At 39.2% G+C, this 23,158-nt stretch overlaps 1 protein-coding gene and 1 pseudogene across 1 annotated transcript in view; both read left to right on the forward strand.

The window, feature by feature from the left end:
• The window catches only part of RAP1GAP2 (RAP1 GTPase activating protein 2), a 215,044-nt gene that overhangs the window by 87,535 nt on the left and 104,351 nt on the right, over nt 1-23,158 (forward strand). The gene's annotated exons all lie outside the window — the stretch shown is intronic.
• Nucleotides 17,195-17,295, forward strand: LOC128476003 (uncharacterized; annotated as a pseudogene).

Consider the following 23,158-nt stretch of genomic DNA (forward strand, 5'->3'; position numbering starts at 1 on the left):
ACCTTTAGGTTGGTGGGGGGGGGGGTTAAACAGATTTAGGATGCTTCACATCCATTAAGCTACCATTCATTACTAGTACAATATGCCATGCGTTACTGAACAAAAACAGGATTAAATACTGTGATAGCTTTTGTCATTCCTATATTTACATACACACAACACTCAATAAGAGGCCTATTGTGTTTGAACAGTATAGCAAAAAAATGTCAGTACTCCTACTCCTTTCCAATATAAATGGATCACATCTATTTGGTTTTTATCACCCTAAAAAAAATCTAACATTTTATTTTCGGTTAAGTGTTCTTGTGTTCACTGCATTGTTAATCCAGGTTAAAAGTTAATAGACCCCCTTATGGGTCTGCCATCTCGTTAGGCAAACGTGGAAAAGTCCCACAGATGTTTAAGTTCCTGTCTTCATTGATCATTAACGGACAAGGTTCTGGGTGGTCTACTCCCCTGTAGTATAATTGCATATACAGTGTGAGGCATGTCCATTAGAAATCTATAGAGAGTCATTTTAGCAACGCTGCTTGTTTGGAAGAGGCTTCGGACACCAGTTGGATCCAGGGATGCCCTCTTGGCCAATTCTGGGACATACCTAATTTTCACATGACCAAAGTCAGCAGACCAAAGTGTTTTGTTGAGTATGAACTGTATGAATCACAATGATCAACTAATTGACTCCATTCTGTAGGATAGCAATTTAACATGCGCAGGAAAAACAGTAGATGAGGAACCCTACCTGTATTTTTTAATACATGGCATTATTATGGGAACACACTGGATATATGTAAAGCTAAGGAGACTTTTACAAATTATAAACATTAAAAACTTATATTTTGAACAAATAGGCATTTTAAATGTGAATATAAAAACATAAAGAGTAGCAGTGACAACATGGATAGGGTTAACACGTACTTGGCGCTATAATCAAATGTAAACATACACAGTTTTTTAGTTGCCGGGGTCTCAAACTGTAGGCCTCGCGTGTCGCAAACAGGACAGGCTTTTTTGGACAACCTTGGCAACACACTGAAGATGGCCAAAATTGATCAAGCCTTTTGTGTTTAAGCAGAGAGAGATATAGAACTCCTGGTTTGTTTGTGGTGCCTGAAACCTGGTCATAGCTCTTCAATGAACTGTGTGACCCAGTTGTTCAGAGGATGAAAGGAGTGAAAGATGGCGCTGAATCGTTTCACTTACAACATCTTAAAACCTATGGAAACTCGTGGGTTTGACCTCTTGATTTATAGCTGGGTAAGGTGGGCTCAAGCTTAAACACTGGTTCAAACCTGTGTAATGAAAAGAGGTGAAGTTTGAGCAGAACCATGAAAGAATTATCTTTCCACTTGTTTTCTTTAATTTTTAATGGTTCCAGCTCAGGTTAGCGTTTTTTTCCAGCTTTTTGTAATGTAGTTTGCTTTTAGAAGTAACAATCTTGAGTCTACAACTGCAATTTGGGATTTATTCAGGGAGCTGATATAGAGAATTTAAACATGTATAGGATAGGCATAAAGCTATCCTGGATCTAACTCAAGATTAAGGACTGATTAGAAACAAATTGGCAGACTAGATGAGGTTTTTATTTGCCATACAATTCTATGTTTCTGTGAGCTGATTCCTAAACCTTGCATTTTCCGTAACACCACTTGAGATTTAGACAGGTTTTTGAATCAAAGCCCCATGTGTTGCCCTACATATTTGACACAGAAACACAGTTATACCCCTCCACCATTCTATATAAATATAGTGAATACAATTTGTGGCAGCATCTCATCTTGGTCATAATAGTCCTCGTTAGATGTTGCTCTATTTGTTTTCACTGAAAACTAGTAATAATGCTCACTTTTTGTTATCACTTCTCTATTCATCATTTATGAAGTAATGTAACCTTGTCACTGGCAAAGGATATCAGTGTCCTTAACCCCTTCGCGACCTTTGCCGGTTCAGGACCGTCATAACAAGAAGGTCACTAAATGACCTTTGACGGTCCTGAACCGTCAAAAAGTTAAATAAGCTTAGAAAGTGATCAAGGATCACTTTCTTCGCTTAAACGGCCTTGCTGCAATGCCTCGATGTCGAGGCATTCAGCAAGGCCGAGATCGGCATCGGGGGCCATGTCTGGCCCCTCCCCGGGGCGTCAACAGCCGCCATACATTGTATGGCGGCGGACGCCCGTTTTAAAAGCGTTTAGGAGGCGATCAACGATCGCCTCCTAAACTTAAATGGTGTCGCTGGAATGCCTCGATCAGGAGGCATCCAGCGACACCAAACACTTACCTCTGGGTGGGCTGAGACCGCTCCGGAGAGCGGTCACAGCCGCAGCTGCCGGTGATCTTCGCCATCCGCAAGATGGCGGCGGCCCGGGAAATAAAACAATGAAGGTGAAAAAGTTGGCTAGAGGGTCTCTAGACCCTCTAGAGAGCTGGCTCCACTTGCTGGTTGAATACAGGTACTGCATTCAACCATGCAAGTCAATGGAGCCCAGCTTTCTAATCACTATGTGATTAGTAAAATATTCAAAAAAAAATAAAAAATGGAAAAAAAAATTAAAAAAAATTGTGCTAACATTTAAAAATAATTATACAGTGATGTCACTAGATGAACCATCCAGTACCAGCAAAATGTGTAAAAAAAATTATAAAAAAAGTATTAAAAAAATAAAATAAAATTAAAAAATAAAGTTTATTATTTTGAGCAAGTGCTAAAATTTCTCAAAAATCTCAACAAAGAGTTAAAATAAAAGCACTTCAAATACCCAAGGGGTGTCTAATATTAAAAAAAATGGCTGATGGGGTAAATTGGAGTGGCCTAGCTCAAAGATAGGGCATAGGTACAGACTGACCAAAATGGAGAAAAAAAGCGCACTTCCCAAATGTGGCATTTTAAATCCCAAACAACCCGACAAACCCATGCATGCGGGGTATCACTGCACTCAGGAGATGTTCCTGAACACACATTGGGGGGTTGTTTGACAGTGACATATACCAGGACCTGTATATCTATAACTAAAATACAATTTGTGTGAAAAAAAAATAAAAAAAATTACTATTACAAAGTTTGACAAAGTGTAGTTCTATAATTGGTGCATGGAAAGGGTTAAAATGACAGCATTTGGAATACCCTGGGGTGTCTAGTTTTCAAAAATATATGGTTTGAATGGGTTAAATTGAGTTAACCGGCTTCAAAGATATTCCAAAGAGGAGATGGAGGCACAATGACCAAATGACCACCTGAATTACGCATGCCCCAAAAGTAGTCTTTTACCAGCCAAACAATCTGACAAACCCATGCATGTGGGGTATCGCTGTACTCAGGAGATGTTCCTGAACACATATTGGGGGGTTGTTTGACAGTGACATATACCAGAACCTGTATATCTATAACTAAATTACAATTTGTGTGGAAAAAAAAATAAAAAAAATTACTATTACAAAGTTTGACAAAGTGTAGTTGTATAATTGGTGCATGGAAAGGGTTAAAATAACAGCATTTGGAATACCCTGGGGTGTCTAGTTTTCAAAAATATATGGTTTGTATGGGTTAAATTGAGTTAACCCACTTCAAAGATGTTCCAAAGAGGAGATGGAGGCAGACTGACCAGATTTGTTAAAAAAGATTTGGAAATCATAAAACGCTGCTTGTACTTATTGCCCTATAACTTACAAAAAACAGCAAAAAAACATAAAAACATTGGGTATCTCTAAACTCAGGACAAGTAGTAGAATCTATTTAGCTAGTTTTTTTACTTGCTTTTTTAGGTGAGTAAAAGATTTTTTAAATAAAAGTCATAAAATGTGTTTTTTTTCAATTTTTCACCATGTTTTTTTTATTTTTTTTATAGTAAATAAGATGATACGATCAAAATAATGGTATCTGAAGAAAGCCCATCTTGTCCTGAAAAAAACAATATATAACTTTTGTGGGTACACTAAATGGGTGAGGAGAAAATTACAGCTGAACACAAGCACCACAAAAGTGTCAAAACAGCCTCGGTCCCACAGGGTACAAAACGAAAAATGAGCCCGGTCCTTAAGGGGTTAATATTGAAAACAGCTATCAATACATACCTTCTAAGTGTCCTGGATTTTGCATCTTCTGATCTCCTGTGACCATCTGTTGATATGGTTAAGCTAATTTGTGTAAGATTTAGGATAGGTGGCTATTTTAGAACCCAGTTTTATTGTTTTAGGTAAAAATTATTATTATTATTATTACTTTTCTTTATGTCATGGGTGGTAATCTATTAAAATAACCATGTAGGTCATCCTGCATTTTAATAAAGATAGTTGTTGACTCTGACAAAATAAATAAGCTTAACGGATAGAACAAAATTAATTTACTACATTACATTCTAAAAAAAACAAATTAATTTTCAATATTTTAATCAGGATTTAATTGGCTTTTAATATATTTACTTAAATAGGTAAATAGAATTACATTATCTAAGTAAGTAAGGAAAATGTACTGTTGGCCGTTCACCATATTGCATGGTTTATGGATCATGCACACACAGTTTTCCTTTTGTGGTTTTTTTGTGTCTCATGATCATACCTCGGAGCTCTCCGGGAACTTCTCCGGAGACTCAAAGTAGAGCGCCGCCTCTCTGGGTGTCTGGGCCATCATGGAGAATCCGGGTTGTCCTGCATGTGGGGCTAAACCTGCACTTAACCTCAACGGGACCTCATACCCCTATCCCAGAAAGAGAGAAGGCTCCGGAGTACCTGGAGTCTTGATGTTCCTAGGTATGCTCATAATTTACTGTTGTAATTAATAGGTAGCTGGGTTAATATTTATGTAAAGGATATATAGTCCCCATGTCATGATCTGTCTAAAAACGTAACATTTTGCAGACAATGAAGATCAAACTCTAAAATCATGCTCTAAGTAAAAAATATAACTCATAGGGCACAAATCCAAAACACGGTTGCTAACTGCACATGTTTAAACCACTAAAGTGAATCAAACTTTGAATTGTTAGCATAAGGTTGTTGCCACAACTGAAGCTCATTACAGCCTATGTGATAAAGCTGTTTAAATTCATATTTTTAGCTTTGTTTTTGCATCAGATAGCATGCGTCCACCAATGTGGTTCAGTATTGTTTAGGGGCATATAATTTAATGCACGAGTAGCATAGTGGCTTCTTTTCTAAGTAACAATCCAAATTGTGGCACTGAAGGGGTTAAATTGCTCCTGTTATACTGTCTTTTTACTTCTCTATGCATGTGTAGGGTGTTTTTAAACTTGAATGCGGTCTCATACACTTGTAACTTCTGCACGCAAGTTTTTTTTTTTTCCATTTTTTGCAACTGCTAATGCAAGTTGGCTTTATTATTATTATTATTTATTATTATTATTATTATTATTATTATTATTATTATTATATGAACACATTGAATTCACATGTTTTTTTATGTTACTTACTAATAATTAATGTTTGGTGAAGCTGTTTGAGGCATTGTATGGCAGATGAGAGCCATTCAGCCCATCTAGTCTGCTGTAGATTAAGAATAGCCATATGGCAATCCCATGCATGTGTAGATCCCCTCATTGTGTTAATTTCTACCACTTCTGCTGGGAGGCTGTTCCACTTATCTATCACCCCTTCAGTAAAGTAAAATTTACTTAAATTCCATCTAAGCCTTTGAGGATTATGATCTCTTGTTCATGTCTCAACCTTTCTCTTCCTCTGAAATAAACTTCCCTCCTGTACTTTATTAAATACATTTAAACTGTCCCTTTAAATTACTGTACATAGTTGTGGGTTCTAGACGTGGTCATTTAAGGTCTGGAATGTATCAGTAATGATATATCGAGTTAAGTTGTGGAACAGAAATCTTTTTTTAATTGATGCAATGTATCTTTTAGGTGGTTGTAGTCTAGAATTATGTAACAAATATGTTTGTATCACGAAAGTTGCAATTTATAAGGAATACTTTTTAACCATTTAATAATGAATTGACACATAGTCAGCATAATACACTTTCTAAAGATATAAAGGGTGCAGTATGTTTTACCGCCTCCCTGTGCCGTGGTGGCAGTCTTTGCCGATGTTTTCTGGGGAGAAACATATCACTTGCAAGTCATCTCAAAAAGGCAGCAAAGCAGCAATGGGACCGCAAATATGTAAATAACGAGGAACACCCATAATCTTATTTTGTATCTGTGAGTTTAGAACGGGATGCTCTTTAGCAGGGAAATGGCCATTCAGAGAGAACTCCTATAGTAATAACCATACTGGTGTTGAAAAAACAAAGCTATTGGGATTTTTAATTTGTGATTGATTGATTGTTTGCCAGTAAGGTCATCAAACGTTTGTAGACCTGTGTATTAATAAATTGCCTGGTTAGTGCTGAAACTGGTTATCCTGGCTCTTTAACTGGACACAACTTGTGAAATAGAAATTGTCATGAGACTAAAATAGCTTTAAAAGAAGTAGATGGACCGTATATTTTTTATAATTTATTGTATCTCTAAAGATGATATGTAAAAAAAAAACTGAATGTATAGCTTGGGTTGACTGAAAAATATTCAGCATATGATAATATTATGCATTAAGAAAAAGAATATTTGACATTTTTATTATTTATTGTTTTATATAGTGCCATCGTATTCTGCAGCATTGTACAACGGCAAAGCAGGACATAACAAGTAGAGCATAACATAACAATATAACTTACAGAAACGGGAGGTAAAAAGGGTCCTGCTCAAACGAGCTTACAATCTAGAAGAAAAAGAAAATACACTGATATACATTAACAGTGGAAAGGGTTAAATAGAACAGTGTCCGCCCCTGCTCCATATGAGCTATACGCTGTCTCCTCTGCTGATACGCTAGGTCTCTGCAGATCCTCGGCCAGTTCTTTACAACTCCACACAGACTTAGCTTTTCTGTGTCACCAAATCCAGCCACGGCATCCTACAGCGAGGGGGGAAAGAATGAAAAAAGAGGAGGAAATAAGCCGTCTGGTAACACCCACCATGCAGATCCAAGTATCCCCAGCGTGTGCAGGCAGAGATGCTCAATCCACCGCCTACCTCACACACACTCAGCATCCTCTTGCAAGTGAAAGTTAATATTTTAACAAGCAGGTGCAGAACAAACTCAGAAGCATTGTGTTCTTTTACGCGTGTGAGTGTGTTTGTTTTTTCTCCCCCACTCCCTTGGGCTTTGATTTCATGACGTCCCTATTCAGCTTGATTTTGTATGTGTGTGTATGTCTCCTAGCAAATTATGGATCTGGATAGTGGAAGCACACTCTCTCCTCAGGCTCTTGTCTCAGAGATAAAACTTGTGCTGGAATATCTGTAAATCAGAGACATTGCTTTTTGGTCCTCAGGTGAAACCGAGGTGAAGGATTTTTGTTGGGATGCACCGGTGACTGTAACACAGGCTGCAGCACTTCGCAAAGTCACTTGTAAATAGCAGGCTGTGCTATTTTTTTCCTCTTTTCCTTTTTTCCCCCACTGGCAGTCCCAACATCTCGCAGGAAGGCAGGAGACGAGAGACAGGCAGAAGTTGGAGACTAGGTTTGAAGAAGCCGGCGGTGGCCAGTGTCCTGAAGGTCACTACTGTAACAGTGACCTGCCTCAATATTATTAATCACACCGCAAGTATCTCAGGCAAGGAAAAAAAAGGGAGTCAGGGGAGTGAGTGGATATATATTATTTTTGCTGCTTAAGTTTGGTTACTCTGATTTTGGAGAACCTGGCTTTTGGATCTAATAACCATGTCACAACCAACCGAGAGGATGCATTCGAAAAAAGCAGGGATCCGAGCTGCTGTAGTTCTGATTGGATTGCTCCATAAATCACGGAAACAGAACAGAGAGCGGAGGTAACGTACACACATAATTCTCCTTATTTCTTTTACTTATTGTGTTTGTGTTGTCACCCTCGGTGACGACTGAGCAAATATATGACGGAGTGCTTCTCTGGTGCTTTCTGCCAACTCTCTTTGTGTGGCCTGACTATGCTGGGGAGCAAGGAAAATGTTATTATTGTATACGTGAGATTTTGTGGCATTGTTGAGATCATAAGTGGGAGCAGCAGGATTCCGTAAAGAAATACCATGCCTGCTAAAGAAATGTATGGAAAGAAGTGCTTGGATAAACGCAGGCCATTAGCACAGCAGTATGTTTGGGTTCTGAATGACAGTCACTATCCGACCATTACAGAAGCTTTGTGAATGGTAACACAAGTGCAGAGGTGAAATGTCAAACAGAACAAATTGTCCTGGGACTAAACACCCAGGTTCTTTTCAAGCTGTGGTTATACAGTAACTATATGTATGTGTAGATAAGACTTTACCAAGAGAGTTTCTAAGAGTTATGCGAATGGTATGTCAATGGGGATACATGGAATGGTTTACCAGTGGGGATACACAAGCTCTGACAATCTTTTAATAGATAGGATTTCACACTGTTAATTGGGAAAACTATGGTGGATTTGTGTGCAAAATATGGAATTTATGAGCATTATAGTGTTGTTTTTTAAGCCTCTGGTTTTTAATCAGGGTTCAGGGCTATGCTATATAGGTCTCTGGCATCACAAGGACCATTTCATTTTGGCACACTGCAACTAACTTTTGCCTGCCCTATATGACATTGGTTGAGCCATGAAGAAGCCAGACTAGACAGAAGTTCTTGAGTGCATCCATAGAGACAAGCACGAGGACCGCAATTCTAGAATGTGCCTTTTTATTGGCACAATCCTGCCTCATACTATTATTTTTGTGAACTAGGTCAAGAAAGGGGTTGGCTTCGAACTCACATCATCTCATCCAACTATATACTAAGTAGTCCATTTCTAAAGACACAAAACTAAATAGAAATTGGGTGGCCTCTAAATGCCTCAGGATCGGTCAAGTTTTCATTTTTTTTCTCCTGGGCTGCATTAATACAGAATCTCATATTTAGAAACTCTGTAATCTGAATCCTAAATATAATCAGCAGAGCATTAGGAAAGTTCAATATTTATCTGTAGCAGAGCAACCTATCCCTATGACATCAGTGTCCTGTTTTTGTCTGGGGCAGAAAAATGCTGTGTCCTCTTAGCATAACCAGTCTGGTGCTTTTATTTATGAATCAAAGGTTGAAACAAATGGTGAAAATACTTTGATGATAATATGTAATTTGAAGGCACCGTGCAGTAATGTGTGCGTTTTTTCCCTTACTATAATTTCTACTGAGCATAATCACTTTCTGTAATAAAGGCATTGAATAATCGCTAGCTAACTCACTGTGGAGGTGCTTGTGCGAGGGTATCACCAGTATTTCACTCCAAAGGTGGATTTCTTACCAGAATTGTATTACTATTACGGTGCCTGTGCAAGGGCACATGTTCTTCTAGACATGTCTGTGCAAGTGTGACCAGGCCTTTTCACTCTGGACGTGCTTGTGAGAATGTATCACCAACATTTCTGAAGGTGGCAGTGAGGGTGCATCGGTAACATTTCACTCTGCTTGTGTGAGTGCATTGTGGGAGTTCATTAATCAGTTTTTAATTAACAGCTAAAATTTTCAGTGTGTGGAGTGAGGAATGTATCCCGGTTATGATATATTTTAGTCTTTGTGTGCATGTTAATTCTGCAATGATGGGGCTTTTTTAAGGTGGTCATTAACTGATATACCTGGCGTGGATGTACTTCTAACATATAAATTTGGCAGCTCTCTAGAGTTGCCAGCATGATTTTCATAATGTTATTTTACTAAATAATATAACTGCTTAGGAGGAATGAGATTAGTAATTAGGATCTAAAGCAAAAAAGGTGAGATTTGTACTGCATTCTTGTTTCACTTTAACTGAGGACACAACTGAAACATTCTGCAAAGTGCGAGGATGTGAAATATAAAATGACACTACTGTTCTATAATGGGTTTCCAATTAAGGGGGGAATGTGCTCATTCCAACACACATACAATGTAACTTCCCAATGTTCTTCTCATTTTAAAGAGGACATTTCTTTTGGAGGGTGACCTGATGACTCCTTGAAGCAGAGGTGCTTCTAAAAGGCATCCTGCAGGGAAGCCTTGACCTTGACTGCTTCCACAGTTTTGGACCCAAACTGCTTTCCTACACTGGGGTCTTCGTTTTCTAGGAGATTGACTAGGACCGCTACGGTCTTAAATTAAAAAGGTAACACTTCTTTCCAGTAACGTTGGATAAAAGTTAATAATGGATATGTATGAAGGTGTCACAGACGCACAATAGGCTACAATAACACTCGCGACATTATAGTATGTGAGAATGAACTGTCCCAAAGCGCTTTAGGAACTGTTGCAAATGCAAAATACCAACGCTTTTTGATACTCATGGGATTGTGATACTTTTATACAAAAAACCCCAAAGTGAGAAATTAAACTGTTGGATTTCTACAGCATGTAACATACTAATTATTATGTATTTGTCTGGAGATATCAGACATTATTGGGTTAAGATCGTTCAAATGGGATCAGCTGTGCTGAAAAGCCCTCTGGGGAACCACATGTTTGTGGTTAGCAACAAGTGAAAGCGGTAAGTATTGATTGTGCTGGAGCCCTCTGTTCGTACCCCCAATGCATGTTATAGCCTGATGTTTTTCCTTGTTGTTAGGGTGACCACATAGACCATGTCTTCCAGGATGCCTTTAATTCTCGCATGTTGTTGACATGCTCCCTGCAGTACGTGGGATGCATAAACTCATGAAAGCTAATCAGTTACTCAGTTATACATCCCACATACTGCGGGGCGGCACTTTACCTATGCCTGTCACCAATATGTGAAAAATATATGTCATGCAAAACATAATTGTTGTAGTCAACCTACTTGTAATGGAGTGTGCAATAACTTGGAACTGGCAAAAGGGATAAAGTTGGGGCTTAAAAATGTATTGAATAGGTGTGTATTACTTCTACGTACTAGCGATGATGTGTAACAGTGAACGTATACCAAAGTATACAGCAAAAACATACAAACCTTTGACCCTTTCAGTGCCATGAAAGCAAATAATGCATTGCTTTAACAATTATTTACTCATCCCCTTGGGACCTGAAGAGTTAACAGGAATTGTAAAACCGCTTGAGACGTAAAGTTCTGAACAAAGCCCTTTTTCCAAAAGATTGCTAGAATAAGAATATATTTCCACGGTGCACCTGCTTACATCGAAACATGACAACGTTGAAAATTACAAAATGAGGTTTTCTGATTTATTGGTTCTCCCTACCAAGGTGATGTTCTCTAAATTGTAGCGTAATAAATGAATAATGGTGATTTCTGTATTATATACGGTATTACCGCACATAGATAATGAATGCTTGTGCAGATAATGATAGCTTCAGTCTTACGTTGATTTAACATAAAGTAGTCGTCCGCGGACAATAAGGTGGCTTCTGGAACAATAACGACAGCTTAGAGCTGTAACGCTGAGATAACCCTTAGCCATTTCATGCCTTTCTACATGTTTCACTGTTTGTTTCACAGCGTAAAGGCAGTACTGATAACTGTCTTCACTAGATTCAGAAGGCACAGGGAGTAACTAACCCCAATTTGTCCAATTACAAGATGTGTTGCATTTCCTTTTCAACCTAAATTCACTGTGCATCATAAAAGCCTAAGAATGCTGGGCTTCTTCTACAAAAAAGGTGGAGCCAACCCTGCATAATGCACAGTTACTGGACATCATCTCCATACCTGGGAACTTCCCAGGGTAGGCTGCCCAGAGGGCTTCCTCTTCTGGGGAGTAGCTTCAGGTGGGGGTGGGTCTGGTTGCATGTAGGAGGAAAGTGGGCAAGGAGTAGTTGGAACGTAGATGGCAAGTGGGGTCGATCTGGTTGCATGTGGGAGGAAAGTGGGCAAGGAGTAGGTGGAACGTAGATGGCAAGTGGGGTGGCCTTGTGCCTCTCTGCTGCCCAGAGAAACAATAATCCCCAGCTACCTGGGGAAGCAGGACTTCACTGGGAGACTGAGCCAAACCCCAAGAGTTCCCAGTAATGATCATCTCACCAGTTTAGCTGTGTATTATGTTCCTGAATATATCTTGCAATATCCAGATGTATAAACTCATAGTCATGCATCCCACATACTGTTGGTGAGCAACAAGCAACATATTTATGTGTCCTGGAACAAAATGACACGTGGTTCCTAATGGAAATGATGATATGCACCCCATACATCATAGGCCTGAACCCCGCATCCAAGGAAAACCATATAAAAAATACATATACATTTGTCACCCTGCAGTATAGCAGTGGTATTAATATAGCCTTATTTCTTAGAATTAATTTTTCATAACAATTGAATTCTGGTCATTTCCGTCATCTTGACAAACCAAGCTTATTTGCTGAAACCATGATGGGCTGAAAGACAAGCTCTATAATGTAGTTGCTTGCTGGAACATTTTGTAGCACTTCTAAAATGTAAAAATGCATTTAATTTCACTTCTAAATATTTATGATAATTTCTTCTTTCTTTAAGGGGAAAATATTTTCTTTTCTTATTTAATTTTAGATTACCATTTGAAAAAAATAAATTTTCTTTCAAGAGCGTTTTGACTGTTGTATAAATGCTTTTTTGGCTTTCCATTCTGGCCATCAGTTATGCTTTCTGCCCCAGTAACCTAACCTTGGGAGCATAATGCCTTGTCAGAAGAATCAGATGAAGGAGGTAAATCAGTCTTAAGTATTTGAAGGGCTTTTAATTCCTCATCATGATGTTTCCCTTGACCTTAAGAACATATTTTACACCTTAGCCATTATAACCGAGGACCTGATTTGTACTATGGACGATTTGAAAGATTGTTCCTAATGGATACAATTCTAATGAAGGTAAATCATTTTCAGTACTGGAGATTTTCAGTATGCTGGGTTTGCCGTATGCATGAGGAAACCCATTCAGAATAAGTAGAAGTGTGGTGAAGCTATCTGACTGAGATAAGAGGACTCTATTAATAAAAGATAGGCTAGACTTTTGATGGAAATAGCATAATATTTGCATGTCACCAAATACAAAGAATAAGTGGATGGGAAGGGTTAACCACTAAGACCGACAAGAAAATGTAGGGCATGTGTGTAATGCTTACAGCTAGGTGAATACAGGTCAGTAAACTAAAAGGGGGTTCCAAGGCTACTAAAATTGGATTATACATGAAGATCCTTTTGTGGGCTGGCAACAGCAGACGCTATATCACCATAAATCTCGCGCCTTCCCCCATTATCCTATTATCAACTCACATATTATTGGTAAAGTAGCATGTGCGTCAAATTCCATATATATTGCCTTGCATGTTTCCTCATTCTTTGGAGATGGTTTCACTGTGATGCACTCTGCAAAGCCACTTGGCTTTTCCACCTTTTCAAGCGCTGTAACATTTGCCTGTTGAGCAGGCCACAGTGCCAAATGAACAAATGACCAGGATCAATTAGGGCATTTGATGGTAGGGAGGAATCCATTGAGGTCACTCCTCCCATACCTTTTGCGCGCATGCATCTTTTATGCACTTGAGTTGATCATGCTGCCCTTTCAGTTCATAAGAAATTTGGAGGGCTTTTCCCATTCAGAAACAAAATTCATTGTCACCCACCCTCAATCGGAGGAGGCGTGGTCCAGGTGCAGAAGTGCTCCAGAAGGCCAGAATAACACCGATGGATCCTCAGAGAAAAAGAAATACATAAACGCTTCTCTGTCTCCATGGATCCCTCTGCATTATTCTGGCCACCTGGAGCACTTCCACAACAGAGCGAAGCCTTGGCACACACCACAGGACAGCCTTTCACCCATTACTGGAATTTGGGGAGAGGTTGGCCCCGATTGAGGAAATGCTACAGAGTACCACTGCAGAACGCCGGAAAAAGAATCATATCTCTAGAGAAGAAAAAAAAGAAGAGGAGAACAAGAAAGTAAAGAGAAGTTCTGGCAGGGGGTTATTTTGTAGGAATTAATGAAATTGGCAAATTTCAATTAAATTCAGGTCCACATGAATCTGAAGGCTTAAATCAAGTTTTAACCATAAAACAATAGGAAGTATAAAATCATCATAACAGATGTTCACTTGCTTGTATATCTGTCTGTACATCTTGCAGAAGAGCATTAATCCAAATCTACAAGACAAGGTATAGAATGCAGGGTCAAATGTTTTTAACATCTGTTTTATAACAGACATTTTGAACATCTTGCTCCGGTGGAACAGCAATGAATGATTCCTGTGATGTGTTGCACTACGTCATATGATTCAACACATACATGGGCTGAAGTGCAGAGAGTTTTCTTGCTCATTAGTATTGCCATATATTCTTATGCCAAAATATATTGATGTGTCTCTATCGTTGTTTGTTAACATTGCTAACAAAGACTGTAGCATTTCTAAATTGTTGAAGGAAGCTGTACTCTATAACAGAAGGTGAGCTGGAGATTGCTTGATGCTGTCTTGCAGATAAAAGATTGTTAATGTCTAGTTACAGTAGGTTGCCATGCCAAACCCATCAGTGATGTTCCTGCTGCCTACTACTTTCACTATCTGCTAACAGCTTTCAGTCCTTCTTAGTTTACTTTAGACATTTACATGTGTACCTTCATGTGTTCTACATCCTCTCTGCTGATATGGATCCATCAGCAAAGCCTATTTCCAGTTAAGTGCCATCTCCTGCCTGGAGTGCCTTTTTTCTCCAGTGATTTATGCCTTTGTGATGGCAGCCCTTGGATAGACCAACTCTCCATTTGCAAATGCACAAGAGATAAAATGCACTTTCTATCCATTCTGTATCCTCTATCACCTTCTAACCTTGTTAACTCCTTTGTCACCACTAGGGCTATCAGCAGGCTAACAAAAATGATTCATGGTGGCTATAGATTTGGTAGCAAGGCAAAAATCAGTTTCTATACAGCACTGCATCGGGTGTTATACGTTTATGACTCTGTTTGTCTATTTGTATCAGGTGCAGCTGCTGTCAGCCCTCAGACAATTGTCAATGTGATGAGACTGTGCAGTGCAGCATCAAACAGCCTGCCCTGACTTCCCAAGGCAGGCTCGTTTTTGGTGAAAGTACAACACAGTTTATATTGTATTGACCTCTTGTTTATCAAGGTACTGGTGGGGGTCATGTTTCAAATGTTTGGAGCTTTCTGGTCCCTGCTTATCCCACCCATTACTTGATCTTTATGTACAGGGTGCGGGGTGTCAGGAGACCTCTCTCCATAGAAGATCCTTAGGAGATATGTGCCTCCTTAATAACCCAGAACTGTGAGTCCCTACTAGATCAGTAGCTGGCAGAAGAGGTGTATTTACAGTGTCACTCTCGGGTATCTCTACTTATGCCACAGGATTCTCTGGGAATGGGTTCACCACATGTGGAACACCAGTGAATTTTAATATATTCACTAAGCAAAACTGATATGGGACATTACGCTTTGTTGAATGAATATTCATTTAGATGCCACTGCCGCAGCTTCAGTGGAAGTATTCTGCAAAGAGCTCTTATCATGACAGTAGTAATTCTCTCTGGGATGTGTATCTGCATTCACAAATATTTTTATTTCTTGCACTGCAGTGAACATTTCACCACCATCAGTTGACGTATCGTTTTTGTGTCTTGTATGAAGGTCAGTACCAGGTCACTGTACAATCAGAGCTTGGCAAATCCCAGGAGCCAGGTAGCCATGGCTCCTAGATTTTAAGATCTGGCTCATCATGTTGTGTGACATTTTATCATGATTTCTGTCTCGTTCTGGCTCCTAAAAATATCAAACTGGCCCTAAGACTTGTTGTAATGTATGCTGGGCCCCCATTTTATTTTTTTATTGGTACTGTAATTTTATATTAACGTATTCAATTGTAAAATATGTATATTAACCCTCTACATTTCTATATGTATTAACAATAACTCACTGTCTAGTTGTTTAAGTGTTACTTCCCTATCTCTTTACAACTGTTGTGTATTTATCATTGTATGTATGTTGAAAATAGTCTGGTACCGATTTCTGTGTAATCACTTGTGTTAATTATGTTAATCCTTTCCTGTTTCCTGTGATTGTCAATTCCCCCTCCCCTGGTAAAGTGGCTATATAAAACATGCCCTGTCCCCAAAAAAATATGGTTTCCGTTTCACTTGTCTTTATGGGACCTTCTTCAAAGAATTGTCCAGCCCTCCTCTCCACATAACCCACAGACACCATTTTACTGACAACCCCAATGGAATAAAGCAGCCTGTCTGGTTTTAATTTAAATTTAAGCGGGATATGTTTCCTAATCTGGTGTGTAGCATCTAATCGGCACTACACACCTACTTATTGTGATGGGAGACATGGGGAAATGAGCTACCTGTTAGATGATGTGGTTAGACTTTAAATGGAGAGGGACTACTGTGTGACTTTTGGAGGTATGGATAGCTGTTTTTTCTAATTATCTGTTATTCCATATGATAATTCATTTTATTCACACGATTTAATATATAAATATATACTTTTTGTGTGCTATTTCTATAACTATAAATAAATACCATTTTTTAGAACTGTAAAACACAAAGTATTATTCATACCCTCCTAGAAAAAAGGGGACATCAGGGGAGGAAAGAATGATCGCTTGGAGGTATGTGAAAATGAACAGGTTTTATGTGGTGGTATTTTTACTATTTGCTTCCATTCATAACATCACTACCTAAAACTATAATAAAACGTGCTTTCCCCCGGGTCTAAAGAATTTATTCTCTAAAATGTGCGGGTCAATAACGATCAATAATGCTTGTTCCCTTACACTGCAGTTAATGATTGATTACAGCAAGTAGGTTTTACTGCACAAACTCCTAAATACTGAAAACACTTCAGTTATTCCCACATTATAAAAAATCTGTCCATCAAGATTAACATTTTATTCCTCAAACAGGTGGGAAAGTCTCATAGAATAAATAATATGTTGGCTCACATAAACGCAGCTTTCGTCTGTTATGTTTTACAAATTGACTTTGAAATTGCATCCAGGCTTCTGGTTTTATACTTCCAATATTCTGTGTGTTCATTGTGATCAGATCCGATAAGATTCTGCCTGATCCTGCAGTCTATGACGGGCCAAGTTCCAGTTTACTCCTTTTTGCATCATCGTGCTGAATATGGCCTCGTTGATGGTTGGGCTGCTCCTGCCACTCTCAAACAGTTCACTAATGATAATGAGAAATGACAGCAGGTTAAGCACTACTTCTCGTTGTATTAACTATGTTATAAGCGCAAGATCTGACAGCTCATATACTATAACTGAAATGATACACAGAAGATTAGCGTGGCCCCTATGCAAGAATGATACACAAATGTATCAACTATTCCATATTAAATTTGTCCAGATAAGGCGTTTATTTCAAAGAAGGGGAAAAAAGTCATAATGAAAAACTAGAGAGTCAAAGGCTTAGATGTAATGTAATTACTTTACTGAAAATGTGCTAGATAAGTGGAAGAGCCTTCCAGCAGAAGCTGAGTCTTTACAACAGGAAAAAAACAAGCAGACGAGATGGGCCAAATGGCTCATATCTGCCATAAAACTATATGTTTCTATGTTTACTGGCTACTTCTGACTCTCAAATTTCACCTAATAAACCCAGAGTCCCTCTGCATTAAATTCCAAAATGAGGGTCCCCAGAACTCCATATTAACAAAGGGGGTGATTGATTGATGATTCAACCCAGTGCATGGTAGGGATGTGGGGGGTTAAGTAAATGCTCTTTAAAGTAAAGTCTTCTTAGACCCCCTTGGAAACTCTATATAATAGATATATATGTACAGTATAATATACATAACACCGAGAGATGTAAAAAAGCATGGGAATGGAAGAAGTGTGCACACATTTGCTGTGTCAGATAAATGTGTACAATGTATGTAATGACCAGATGTTGGCATTTTATGAATATCTAATTGTTTGACCCCCGTCTCCAAACATGATGTGTGTTATCAACACTCTACAGTGCTGTACATTACACATGGGTCTACCTGTGTGATATATACCCGTCTGCTACGATCAATGAGTACAGACTCATTCAATGTTAAAGCAAAGACAAGTCAGAATTATTCGTTTTTTCTTTAGGGATTGGCAGAAGCTTCACTGTCCCTGACTCTCCATTACCTTAGAAGCTATCAGGAGGCAGTTAGTGAGCAGCAGGCAAGCAGTTTCTCAGTGGCTGCCTGGTGACAGCGTATGATAAGCACCAGGTCTCTGCGCATGCACGTAAAACTGTGGCCACTTAATTTGCTTTTGGTGCATTTTGCCTTAAGGTTTGGTTCAGGGTCACATAATTGTACTGGGAAACAAAGTGCTTGTCAAAGAAACACTTTGCGGGGCAATTAGGCCCCAGGAGGACTTGATTTTTTTCATTCTACAAATAAAAAAATGCCAGCAAATTTGATTGTTTAATCATGTCTAAAGAGGTAAAATTTATTTGTCATCATTTGCATAATCACACTATAATGAGAAGCAGATTACAGTATTATTGTATATAGTCAGAATTTTTTTTCATTGTTTTTGGATGATTTCTTTTTATTACGGTACTCTAGATATTCTAGACTTGAATAAATGGTGAACAAAACATTTTCTCAAAACTTGAGCCAATATTTGTATTTTTTATTTTTTTTTAAAGCATTGAATTATCAGATCAGTAAATTATATAATATTCAACTACAATGGCAACTAAAGAGTGAAGAATGAGGAAAAATGTACCGTAAATGGTCTTGTCACGTTGTCAAATATTATATTTTATAGTTCCAGCAATTTGTAAACTTGTGTCTACAGATTAAAAAGGACACGATCTCTAATAGTAATCCATGTTGCAATAGAGAACAGCCATTTTAAGTACTTCACCCAGGATTTTAATGATTATCATTCCTTTTGATGTAGCCTTTCAACCTAATAACGGAACTGGATGCATAAAAGGGAAGTGATTATACAGGTTTTCCCATACTTTCCCCAAAAGCTTTCCTGAAGGAAAATAGCCCTTTAATTTAAAATAAACATTCTAGTCAATCTTTTTCCCCAATTAGTTTAAACATTTCTGTATAATACCCACACTTTCCCTCTATCTTAGGATACCTGAGGGACGTCTAAAATAATTCTAAGCGCACACTGTTAACATGAATTCAAATGGGTGTCAGACCCCACAAAAGACTGGCACTTCTGAAATGTGCTCAATTGGGGATGCAGAAAGAAGTTAAATAACATAGACTTAATAGTACTGTTCTTGAGATTTTATGTGTCATTTATAATATTAAAACTCTAAACGTAACAGGCCCATCATTTCTAAAAGGTCTTGAGTTTTAGCTTGTCCTAAGAAAATATTCTAGATACAATTCAACCATTGAACTACAATATCTTGCAATATTACAGATGGCCAAAGAGGGGCAAGTTGGTCTTATATATATATATATATACACACACACACATATATACCGGTATATTGGACAGGACTGGAGATGACTAGGAGGCCCTGGCAAGCGTGGTCTATGGTTGGACACGCACTGCTGCACTTTTCATACTCATGCTGCGTGCGGCTGGGCATATCCAGTTGGTGGATGAACATTAAATGACCCAATCTGCTGGAGCTGTCATCCATCATACCCGGACAGGCCATCTGGCACACCCGACTGCATGCCATGTGAGCATAAAAACGTAGCGTGTGGCTTCGCATATCCATCCCTTCGCCGTACCTACTTGATCAGGTGGCCAGTGGCCTTAAAGTGCTATGGCCATCTTGTGAACGCGAGTCTGGCCCTGTGAGGCAGTTTCCTACAAAGCATTTGCCTGATGTGCCAGGTGACCAGTCTGGGTGTGTATGTATATATATATATATATACATTCAGTATTTGTGCATGAATATATACAGTATATAATAACAAAATTTGTATGACAAAAAAGAAATGACTGTGACATTTGTGGTGCTAATCTACTTTCAGCGAGAATAGTGACTGCAAACTGTAATAGACAGTTGAAGATGAGAGAATATGTATCCTTCGCGGAAGGTGATTTATGTAGGTTAGGCTAAGTCTGTGTTACGCATTTTCCATATTTAGTGGAAGAGAGCTTTTTTTTTTTCCCCTGGGGGTTTAGAGAATTATTTTAGCTCTATAGTTCGTTTGGCTACTCCTTGAACAAATGTGATACGTAGATCTTTGCAAGTCAAAGAGGGTACATTGGACTGTGTAATATCACAGTTTGGAATGCAGATCTTACTCATGTACCAGCAGCAGCATGGAATTATTATACTCTTATCCCATATCAGAATGAAAGTTAAATGGCTTGGGGTCAGTCAATATTTGGTAACAGTTACAAGGAAGAGAAAAGGTAGTACGGTATTGGCTCGGATATAGGCCGCCCCCGTATATAGGCCGCACCCTAAAAGTTTGGTGCTTTTTTAAAGAAAAAGTTTTTTTCTTTAAAAAGGCACCAAAAAACATGCTGCCACTCTGTCCTCTCCCCCCCCCGAGATATGCTGCCACTCTGTCTTCTCCCCCCCTCGGGATATGCTGCCACTCTGTCCTCCCCCCCCGAGATATGCTGCCACTCTGTCCCCCCCCGAGATATGCTGCCACTCTGTCCTCTCCCCCCCCGAGATATGCTGCCACTCTGTCCTCCCCCTCGATATGCTGCCACTCTGTCCCCCCCCCCCGATTTACCAGAGTAGACTCCCGCGTGTCTTACGGGGCCAGAGGGGGACATCTATGCACATCGTGTATACAACTCCCGGTGCCGGCACTCAGCGGAAGTGCCGGAACCGGAAGTTGTATACGCGTATTGCGTAGATGTCTTCCGCCGGCCCTGCAAGACACCCGGGAGTCTGCTCTGGTAAGTCGGGGGGGTTAAAATGCATCGTGCGGATGTTCACCGGCAACGGCGCATCGCCGCTGCCGGTGAACGTCCGTGCGATGCGCTTAGACAACCTCCCGTGCCGGTACTCCCCCCGTGGAAAGTGCCGGCAGGGGAGGCTGTCTGAGCGTATCAGACAGTAGGATACAGGTCCCCTGCACCGCTGCGGGGGATCTGTATCCTAACCCCGCTGCCTGCCCGGCACCCGGGACTGCATGTCCCGGGCGTCGGGCGCTAGACCCCGAATATAGACCGCACCCCCACTTTAAAGACTTAAAGTGGGGGAAAAAAGTGCGGCCTATATTCGGGCCAATACGGTATTTCCCCCATACAGTTGGAATGCATGCACAAACTTCAACATATGTTCAGGGGGCACATCCTGGAGCTGCTGCTAACTAAATCATTTGTGAGATGATTTCCCCCTCACCAGTCCCACAATATTGCGTTATACGAGGGAGAGTGAAGTTCATACCTTACCTTGCTATGCATTTTCTATATTTGCTAGTTAGGTCTCATTGTAACCCTCCATATATCACTGTATTGAATAGAAGCTCAGTTATGAATGTGTCATTTTCTGTAGCTGTACAATGTACGGTAATAAACTAAAAACTGTGATTCGTTTATACCAATGTTCTGGATCCCTCTATTCTCCTACTTGATGCTGAGATCTGCATTGCCATACCTTGGCTGTGTTGCTTATTGGAGTTACAGCTGAAGGTTAGAACCTAGAATACTGAATCAGGATTTTTTTAAAATAGATTTTATTTTCCCTTTAACTGGTCACCTTTCTTTTTGCAGGAAGTAATTCCTACTGTGAAAACTCATTGTAAACCACTGGTGTGAATCTTCACAAAGTAACCTTATAAAGTGGAACTTCAATACAACGGGGGCTGACTTTGCCTTGTTTGCAGTCACATCAAATGTTATGTTCCCTGCTAATCGTCTGTTGTGTCTGCACGTTGTATAGAAATGCAGAATATATTTGTGCTTTTTTTTTAAATAAAGCAAGCCTCAGCTTTGTTAAATAAGATAAATCCTAGTGGAATCTATTGTGTTGCAATAAAATATATTCACTTGGCAGAGCTTTTACCATCAGCTAAAGGCCATCAGCTGTAATCACTCTGGTACATCAGCGTCTACTGCTACTGTTATTCATTGATTGCGAACGGCTACCAGCAGCAATCATTTTATATATATTGGCCGGCATTAGGGCATAAAAAAAGAGAAGTGTCATAATAAGTGCTTCTGTCTCTCCCGTAGAAATTGTTTAGTTCTACTACTCTTGCTTTTTTTCCCTCTCTCCGTGGAGCAGGTGAGGTTAGCAGCCACCCTCCTTGGGAAGCAAATGAGGGGTTGCCCTGGAGACACGGTAATTGGTAATAAACAGTCATATGTGGAACATCCACATGCAATGTAGAAGGTTCCCAGTTAGACAGCTAACTCGCTTATTTAAGTACTATCTTGCTTCTTGTATTTCTTGTAATTGTAGTTAAAATCAAAAGATAAAAAGCATAATCTGGAATTAAGTGAAAGTAGCAAAATTGAGAACCTATAAAATCAGCAACTTTTGTTCCATTTACATTTTGAGAAATGCCATATTTTGACCTTTGATGATCGCTGTAGAAGGCATCTGGTGTTTCATAAAGCAGTTCAATCTCTTAGTATGATTTACTTATCTGCATTACCTGCTGTAACTATTACTCAATTTAACTGGAGCAGCCAAAGTAAGCAAAATTGCTAGGGATGCTTGAAATCCAGGTTTGCGTGTCTTGCCCAGACCAGATTCACACCCATCATGGGCAGAACATGAAGGTATAATTGGGCAGAAGATAAAAAGGGATAGGGTTCAGCCACTTTGTAAATAATATGGAGTCATTTTTGCTTCATGGTTTGAAATCCACTACAATAGGAACCTATGTTCGTATTACCATATTTATCACAAAAAATATAATCCTCCATGTTTGCTGACCGTAGTTTTCTTTCTCTTGCTCTGACGGAGGTTTCATATTCATGATAACCTTTTGATCTGCCAGTCCTGTTGGTCAAGATATTCCCAGCTTTATTAAATATCCCAATTAGTTACCATTTGCTATTGAGTGAAATTAGACAGGGATGTTGTGGCGGTCCGTATAGATGAGAACGATAACCATCAAAGTTTATTCTAATTAACCTGTTAAACCCATAAGCAAATTTCAACTATGGGAAAAAAAACTAAATGGTTTATTGTCTGTGTTCCATCTACTTAGATGAATGTAATGCTTTGGTAACTACATATAGCATCAGAAACATCAAGACAGGCTCCTGGAAATAATTCTCTAGTCATCTCAAATTTTACCGTATTGATAATTTTT

Source organism: Spea bombifrons, chromosome 2 (genome assembly GCF_027358695.1).
Source record: "Spea bombifrons isolate aSpeBom1 chromosome 2, aSpeBom1.2.pri, whole genome shotgun sequence".
Taxonomy (NCBI): Eukaryota; Metazoa; Chordata; class Amphibia; order Anura; family Pelobatidae; genus Spea; species Spea bombifrons.